The sequence below is a fragment of the Anabrus simplex genome, chromosome 10, assembly GCF_040414725.1.
Source record: "Anabrus simplex isolate iqAnaSimp1 chromosome 10, ASM4041472v1, whole genome shotgun sequence".
Taxonomy (NCBI): domain Eukaryota; kingdom Metazoa; phylum Arthropoda; class Insecta; order Orthoptera; family Tettigoniidae; genus Anabrus; species Anabrus simplex.
Window position 1 is genome coordinate 90,942,066 of NC_090274.1, and position 10,218 is coordinate 90,952,283.

The window sequence follows — 10,218 nt, forward strand, 5'->3', positions numbered from 1 at the left end:
TGGTTAGCAAATACGATCGAGATCTTCGCGGTTTGACACAGGTATTTTACGAGTTCCCTGCTTAACATAGATTATGCCATCCTTCGACCACACGTTCCGCACACTGAACTTACTTATAGCGTCCTGTAGAAGCCGCAGTCTCTCTGGGGTTAGGTCCTCTCTAATTGTTTTATTTGTACCCTTGAGTTTCTTTTTGTTTGTAAACATCGCATTTCTTTTCCGGTACGAAACAAACTTCACAATTATGGGTCTTGGACGGCCAGTTTGACTTTTCCCAACCCTGTGCGATCTGTCTATTTCGTCCACTGAGAGATCCACCCCAATTTCACGAGCAATATCAATGACAATATTGTCGGTGTTTTCTCCTGCAGTTTCTTCCACACCAACGTTCAATATTTAACAAGAAAGGTCATCTTTCTGTGGTTTCAGTTCCATATAAAACTGTATGTGAATAGCTATGAATACGATATAATATGTCATGTGAAACTAGGGATCTTTTGACTATGATCTTGATATCGACATAAATGTTAAATTATGTTTCCTATGGAAGTGAACACTGTTTTAGAAGTCATGTAAAACTGGAGGCTCTTAGCTATGATCATAGTATCAGTCATAGAAAACTTGAGGTCCTATAGGTAGGATCACAATATCAACAGTCATGAAATATTTTGAGTCTCTTTGGTATGATCATAGTAGTGAAGATCATGTAAAATCACAAGCTTTTTGCTGAGTCTCTTGACAAGTAATGTTAGTAGCAATGGCAGCAATAATGTAATATATTGTTTTGGCTTATATTGCAGTTTATGGTCATTGGAAGTAATTAACAATTCCAGTAACTTCTAACTACTTCAGTTGCAGTGTGAAATGGACCTGGAAGTAAAAATTAAGGAGGAACCAGCGTGGCTTGAAGGAACAACAAATGCATCACTTGTAAGTCTCATTCCAGATAACTTTATAGAGATCAGAATTTGACCCTTAGTAGGTGATTAAGTTAGGCAGGGGCATAATTTACTATGTGCTTTCTCAATATTAACACCAGCAGTCACCATTAGTTGCATGAGCATCTGGGCACATTACGACCGTTTTGTTTCTTTGTCTGGGAATATGCCACAATGCTATACACAAAGCTGCCAACTCTTAGGAACTACAAACCACAGTATTGACATACAGTAAAACCTTGTTATATTGAAGTCGTTGGAACGCAAAAATCGGACTTCGAATTATATGTTTTTTAGTTCACCACCAACTCGTAGTTCAGATAAAACCAACACTTGCCACGTCACAAAATATTGTTAAGACCTGTTACTGCATGCAATTAACATTGATACACAGTTTATTCCCTTCAAATGCCATAGGAATAAACTATTTCTAAAATGTATCCAACAATGTGCATTTACAGTACTCAAATAATGCACTTGGACAACTCACTGATAAACATGACCTCATGCAACAAAAGAAAAAATGTATGATTCAAAGACGAGAAAAAGTCTGTGCTGGCTCCTCTGTGCATGTCCGTTATTCATTGAATTACTGTACTGTACGCATTTTAGATGTCCTGTACTTCCACAGAAAGTACTCATCCAATGTTCTCAAAACATTGTGGCTTATCGAACTTTTCTATGCCGAGGGGAGAAATCCTCTCTCTTCAGTCTGCATCACAAGTTCACAATACAGTGAATCTATCCTTGTACAATTTCCTGCTATGGTACTTCTCTCGAAAATCTTCTCGTAATTGTTGCATTATGAAGTATTCTAAGACCCATTAATGCATGCAATCACCTTTATTCACAGTTTAAAACTTTCAAATGTCATTGAGAAAGCTCTTTCCTAAAAGTATCCAACAAGGTGCATTTACATTATTCAAATAATGCACCTGGGTAAATCACTGGTAAGCACAACATTCACAATGAAAGAAAATCACATACGATTAAAAGACAAGGACAAATTATGCTGGCTGCATTGTTCAAATGCTTTATTTGGTTTACTGTTGTGTTTGCATTTCTTTAGATGCCTTATACTACAACGGGAAGTGCCCAACGCCCATAAAACATCGTAGCTTGTCAAACTTTCCTATAAAGTCAAATAATAATGCTTTGCGTCTTGCTTCCCTGTGCATTGCAACACAGTACAATGACCCCACCCTTGTACGATTATCCGGGTGGCAATCTCTCCTATGAAACCATGTCTGTTTGGGCTCGACATTAAAAGAAATGCAGTTTCATTGGCATTTACGATATTGTTCGGTGCGCATGAACTGATTATATGCACAATTTTTCACCAACTGTCAGCATCGCCATTGTTTGTGGATTCTGCTTCTCTGCACACTGTCTGCTGCATAATATTGTGGCTTTCCTTAAAACGCTGAATACAAAAGAAATACGATTTTACTTGAACTTGGCAAATGTGAAGCACACTGTAGATGCACCGAAGTGAGTGAATGTACGGAAAAATACCTCAGCCGGTTCCGGAAGACGCATTCTATCATGACCCGGATAAATTTTGAATTTAAATTACTCTAAAAAACACCAATTTTTTTAAAATATTGAGGCAGTTTTGAATTGAAAGTCTGAATTTGGGTAATGGGGACCAACACTGTTCTTTGAATTACGAGTATCCATATTTCGAATTTAACATTTTGTATAACATGAAAACCGTACCTCATATTTCTGGGAACAGGAGCTACTTTGAATTAGGCAGGATTTTGAATTAACCAATTTCAAATTATCTTTTTTCTCCTGTACATTTATGGGTCAAACTAATGACAGAAACATGGTTCATGGAACAAGGAAAGGGGATATGGTGGCACAAGTCACCAGATAAGGGCTGCCTAATGCATAGTTGGCCTCTAGCATTTATTAGGGTGACGGCACTGCATTCTGTGTTTGATAGTGGCATAAAGTTGAATCAATGTTGTGAGCTTGATATTGAATGAGTTTTGGTTAGGTCCAGGTAGTGACAATGTTGTGATTAGCAGTATCTCAAAATTGAGTCTTCAGGGCATTTCATGTGTTATGTACCCATTGACTTACTGACTGTTTTTAATTTATTACCTCTTTTGGTTATTGAAATAGATTTCAGGAGGGTATATGGTTATGTATTTATTCTGCATAGTTTGGTAATGGACTCTTTGTGGGGTTGACATAATTTCTTATCATATCGGCCAATTGCTGTGATAATAGTTGCTGAAGTGATGGTAAATGGTGGGTGCTAGATTGAATTAGGTCATGGCCATTAGGTCCCTGGCTCTCATGGAGAACATATTTTTCCCTCAAAATAAATTACAGGTCAGATTTGCATCATTCAAACTTCTTTACAATGACACTAATGTTGGGTGAGCATGTTGAAAAATTGTGCCTCAGAAGTTTACTGTGAGTGTAGATTGTATAAAGAAAACACCCTGACAAAAGCGGAGAGGCAGTGGAAAAGTTTTGGAGAAGATGCAAGATTTTTTCATCACTTTTCCTTGCTCTGTCTGTTGCTACTCTAATCACAGTCCATTGCAATGTTATGAGTGTGTGGCTTTCAGTTCAGTGGGTGTTCATCTGAGGGTAAACTGATGACATGCTAATTTAATGTCGGCGAGTGTGATTTGGGTTCGGTCTAGAGGTATTTAAAGAAGCTGAATTATCCCAATACATGTCTGTAGTTTTACTGGCATGAAAGTGAATTCATACACATCATTCTGGCACCTCAGGGTCTTTGAAAACCTTGAGATTTTGAAGAGAGATGTTCAATGAATAACTGTGACTTGACAGTAATAATCTGTTGCAAACACTGTGAACTGCTAATTTACAGATGAGATATTGCCCAATAGTTGCTTTAAGCTGAAATTCTGCAATTAATAAATGCTATTCTCAGAATAAATCTGCAGTTTTGAGTTCTGAGTTAGTGGTACTACAGAAGAGAATTGTGTCTGAACATATCCAAGATGTAAGTGTACTGCTGTTTCAAGATCTCTACCTTTGATATAACTTGTTATGTTCTGTGTCAGACTTGAAGCTGGCATATGAGTGCACTCCTGATTGAGAACTCTAGGTTTAATATTGGTTATAACACTATTGCATCAAACTTGTACAGATATGAAAATTATGTTAAAGAAATGTTTGCCAGTATCAGAAACTGTTAGCAAGTGTGTTAAGTTTGGGGTTGGATTAGTCTGTACTTTTTACTGTCATTGTCAAAATTACTTTGTTTTAGGGGTTGCATCTCTTCTATTTTTCCCCTCTGATTATAATAGAGGATGTTTGACCCATTGTACTTTTTTAAAACTAATGTCTTCCAACACTACTGCACCACCATTAGCACCACACGTTAAAAATTATTACTCCTATCATAATTAGTGTAGATGAAGTTAAATTACAAATATTCTGTTAGTGTTCTTGAGACTGGATACACCAGTCTGCTAAACAAAATGTCAACACAGGTGTGATTAATCTGGGTTACCCTCACATCCACAATGTGTTGGAAGATATGTGTGTTAAGGAAAGAGCAGATTTGCCTATGGCATACGAAAGATAAAATAGCTCAAAATCTAAATATACGTTCTCTCAATATAAATGTTTGCTCAGAAGTTGAATTCATTTAGAAATGCAGAATAATGATTATCTCATTTTATTCCACAAATACAGGTCAGACTCTATGTTATATAGAGAACCATGTATACGGGCTTATACCAGAACATAAGCTTTTGATCACAGTCCCTCCCCTCCCACTGAAGTGCTGACAGGGTTTTGTGAATCCTAGTGAGAAATTTAAAGGTTGCGTAGTAGATCATAAAAGAGATTTCAAAACTGCAGATATACACTCCAACACTGTTGATTCTCCACTGACAGTGTTCTCATCCCCACAGTTCTTCACAGAACACTACATAACATCCTTGTAGTAATAAAATATTTCATTTCTTGTTGCTTTGAGTTTGTGCTACATCAGATCTTTTGCTGGTATATGACTGTGATAAGCCTGCTTCTTTCATGTTTATTTTTGTATTTTACACTTGGAAGCATCGAAATATGCTGTTTGAAACAAAACTGTCTTAATGCTTTATGTAGTGCCTATGAGCTCTTCAAAACCAGAGTAGAGATTCTGATTCCACTATTTCAAGATATTTTAATCTGTCTGTAAACAAATTTTATGCAGAGAACAAAAAATTACTTAGAACAAATGTAACACTTTTAATTGGTTCTAACAACCCTTAAGGTTATATTGATATGATTGTACATGTGAAAACAGTTCATAAAATTCAGTGTTTATGTCTATGGCTACTTACTTCCAAATTCTCTGCGAGATGGCCCCAATTCCATCTCTGGTAGGATATCTTCTGATATGGCTACAAAATGCTTCTCATTTGATATTCGGTTCTCTGTCTCATTCTTTCTCTGGTGTAAGGAGTGAGCAAAGATAGCAACACCATTCTCAGTACAGCCTTTGGTTATAACAATCCCCTGCTGGTAGAAATCTTCCTTAAACGTTAAACAAATTTTGAAAGTAACTGTAATACTGGCAATTAATAAAATGACATGCTCATTTGCTCATGACAGTGTTTGTAGATGTGTGTTACAAGCATACCTAATATATCTTATTTTTCACAGGAAAATATTGAACATGCATCAGAAGTGATAGCTCTGAAAGAAGAAGTTAATTCGGAATTAACAGAGCCAGGGTCAATGCAGGAAAACTTTCTTGAGGTAATGTACATAATTTGATAAGACCTTGTCAGGTAATGAAAATAGTTAGAAATTGGCTCAATAGATACCGGGGTTTGACCCTTCATTTCAGTGCACATGATTAATAATCCTATGGAAAATATACTTTTTTATGAGATTGACTGTTTACTTAACTAATTTTCACGTTTCCTTCATGTTGTTCAATGATCTTGTGTTATGAATTGTGCAGCAGTTAGGATTGCTCCAAGGACCTCTACTCTATATCATTTGGGAGCTGGTATCATTCCTACTATACTTTTGACTTCGTAAATATTCTCGAACACAAAGTAGCTATAAAATACATTCATTTATTACTGTTCCAGGACATTTTACTAGTTGCTTCCAAATGAAACACCTTTGTAATCTTATTAATTATATTAATTATTGATTTCTAGATAATACAATTATTTATAGATACAAGTTTCAGGTGATATGCTTGCTTGCTTACTTTGAGGGTCCACTTATATACTACACACATTGTAGCCATCTTGTGGCAAGTGAAAAACATTCTTATACTTCCTAATGTGGTTGTGTTGTTGCTAGTCCATTGTGACGTATAATATTACTTAAGCATGCAATGAATATATAAGCCATTCAAGAGTTATCTTGCCTTTCTGTTTCATACTTCGTAAAGGATAGTGTTTGTGAATAGGCCTTGTAAATTCACTGTTACTCACCTGAACATTTGTTACATGGATTAATTTGTCACTACCAGAATACACATTTGATCACTGCCATCGTCCACTTCATGGCATGGGTCATCTTCTTTCAGTATGAACATGTTGCTATGGGGTATTTCATTGCCCATTTATTGAGATACTAGCATATGTACCCGTTCTTTGCATGGGAATTTTAATCAGTTTCGTGAATCTTTAATGAATTTATTTGAAGTTACATGCCTGTATTCAATCATTTAATACGGCACATTAAACTGATATTCTACTACGAAAGCACATGGCAGTAACTCGAAGTACATTAAAGCTGAACAAAGTAGAGACAGAATAGGGTCGATCGCATAGTTTATTGAACAACACAGTTCCTTTTCCAAAATTGTTTGTAAATCTCCCTATTTCTTGGTTACATATTGTTGTTCATCTGAAACCGCGAGTGGTGCTGTGGCTGAAGAATATGAAACCAATCATTGGCAATAACCTCCCTTATTATCCGTTCGTTTGAAAAGAGTAAACTGGCTCTTTAATTAAACTATTTATCCTAACTTGAAATTACATGACAGCCTGTAAAACAGTCCATTAATCATAACCCCCTTGTTTTCCTGCTATCGAAAAGGTGCACATGAGAATATTCTTTTTAGGAATTGATTTCCCTTAAGGCTGGAAGATCTCTATTCTGATCATTTATATTTTGTGGGAGAGTAAAATCACTGTTTTGACTTCCAATAAACCCCCAAAGCAAACCTGGATTTACAAATAATATTAACTTAATGCCTACCTAAGGACAGATATAAAGTTTGGTAGAAATATATATGGCAGTTTCCCAGTTATAAGAACTCAACAAACAGGCAAATTGACAAAAATGCCAGAAGGAAAGTCTGCTTAAAGTTAGGCTGAAGAACCTTCGTTAATGATATCTCCCTTAATAATCCTTATATTGAAATGATGCACATGAGGAAAAAGTTTCTGAAATTGTTTTCCATTAAGGCAGGAGGATTTACATTAAGTTTGGTTGTGTATATTTTGAGGGAGTGCGAAATCATGGTTTTGGATTCTAATAAACCCTAGTTAATTCAGTGATTTAGAAACAGTATTGACCCTGAAACCAACCCGAGGACAGGTGGATTTTAAATATGAAGTTTGGTAGAAATATATCCAGTAGTTTTCCAGTTATAAGAACTCAGACAAACAAACAGGCAAACAGATACCAAAGCTAAAAGATTCAGATAATCATTATTACACCTGAAACAGAAAACTGAGTAAAAATGCTGCCAAAATAGTCAATGTACAGACACACGGTCGTTTCAATTTTATTTATATAGATTAAATATTAGGCCTTCCCCTAAAGTATCATTTCACTTAGCGTGAATATTATTATTTATAGCCTGGATTCTTCGGTAGCCGGCAAATTTCCCATTCTCGCTGTTAGAGAGGGGCTTCATTCAATTCATTCCTGACTTCGTTGAATGACTGGAAGCAGGCTGTGGATTTTTATAGCGTGGATGCTGTGCCTCAATCCCCGGATTAAAATACCGATTTTCATTCTATTCTCTTCCGTCATCACTCCCTCTTACCTTAATCTTCAAGAGATCATTCCTTTATGATTCTTTTCATTTTAAAAAATCACCCTCACAATTTTCCTTGTCGATATGGACTAATTCCCATGTGGTTTTTACACCTTAAAACAGTCATGCCGAGAACCATTGCCAGTGAACACGACTGAACCATATTTCCATGTTAGCAATGCTCGACATTGATATGGACTAAGCAGCAGAAGTCTGAATTCATGAATTCTATTATTAATAGTACGGTAAAATTGTATTAGACATAAATGATCAGAAATTGCTTTCCCTCATTGTTATGTATTACAGTACTTTTCAACAGGACCAATACACATTATTTGCATGTCATCTCCTCCTCAGAAAGTGAGTAAAGTAAGTCATATGTGTACCTACCAAGATTGCTTGAGAGGTATGCTTGAGTGCACACGCCTACATCCATAATCTTGGTCAGGTTGGACATTCCGACGGGTTGAATATGACTTAAACGGCATCCATATTGTCACAGTTCCTCTCAAGAGCCTTGGAAACTATGGATTCGAAATTAATATCCGTGTGCTAGGGGTGTCTTGCTCCCACAGTCATTATTTTTGTCAGATAGTAAGTCGTATGTATACCAAGTTTGGTTGAGAGCTGTGCTGGAACATACATACAGTACTTTAATCCGTAATCTCGGTCATTTTGGACATATTCTTTTCCATCCCTTCTTACCACCGTGCCTATGGGGATGATCTTGGACTTAAATTATATGTGGAGTGTGACTATTCACCGCAGTGACTCCAAAAAGTATGAATTCTACATTAATATAGATCATTTTCTATTATTTTTATACTTCACCCCGTTTCCATCCCCGCCCAATGGAGTCATATGTGTACCAATTTTGTTTTGCAGCTATGCCCAAATGTACATGCATAATCTCGCTGCTGTAGAATCCTGGAACTGACATTGCCATGGTTACGACAGTTCATTTCCTAATCCGATTCCTAGAGCAGGGGTAGTGTGCTGCCATTATCTCTACAACGGTTGGTTTAGGGCATTAGAACATGGTTCTTGGGGCCATAGGGCTTACCGAGTTTTGATTATTGTGTCAAGGGGCTTAAAATTAGCTTTGTCTCGTCCTTGTATGACAAATTGAATATTTTGCCTATATTAGCCTATGTTCATGTGCCAAACGGCCTAAATCTAGGAAATGGAGAGAGATGTTAAAAATTCCTGTAGATGGGGTTATCCACAGGGTTCTAAGAGTTAAGTATACAAAATTTCGTTCAAATTGATGGAACGGTATGGATTTGTATAAGGTACATACAGTCAGACACACAGACAGATATTCTGCTTTATGTATATATCTTCATTTGACCATTTCCTCCAGGAGATCTGGGTTAGCTGCTGAATATATAGCCATGTGGGCAAGGTTGTGATGGGAGAGGAAGTATAATAATGATCAGGGAGTGTAGTAATTGGCTCTCCTAAAAGGAAATGGGATGTTGTTAATTAACCTGGATCCGCCCAGCGTGCCATATACGGCAAACTACACCGTCTTCTTGGACTCTTATTATTGAAACTGCGCGCACTGTTTTGTTTACTACAGCATTGTTGTGTTCAGAGATGTCTCCCTGAACATCTTATGTAGTTTATTTTAGTATATCGTACTCATTTGTACGATAAAGCTACATAAAAAGGAAGTCTTGTCTTCATGAGTGCCAGTAATGGCTGCACCCTTTGAAGTAAGTAATTCCTGGTTTACTTCTATAGTTATGTATATGGACCCAGTTGTGCTATATTTTTCTCTAAGGTCCTTATATGTATGAGGATTAGCTAAGATATGTCTTGGTTATGATAGGTGTCCTTTCATTTGAAGTAGAAATTTCGTGGTACTTATCTGGCACGCTGGGCGGAAGTGCTGTCTTTCTGTCTGGCACAACTCAGCGTATAATTGTTGTAGTTCTGATGTTCCTTTCCATTCATTTAACTTTTCTTTATCAACCTAGCAATGCACGATAGTGTAGGCTGTAAATCATATGATTTAATTTAACCATTTTTAATCACAAGAGTAAGTATTTCACATAAAATTGACACTACATTGCGGTTTTCTTGTTGAAATGTATCTTTTATGCAGTTATTCATCCTGTCTTTTCATATACTTCACATTTAAGGGTTCATACGTTTTTCTAAGAGAATTTCATTGCGAGACGTACTCGACTTGTTGGAAAATTATGAACTTTCCGACGTAGAAAATGTATTTATGGAGCCTCCAGACACTGCAGTTTTGTCGGATGATGACAGCGG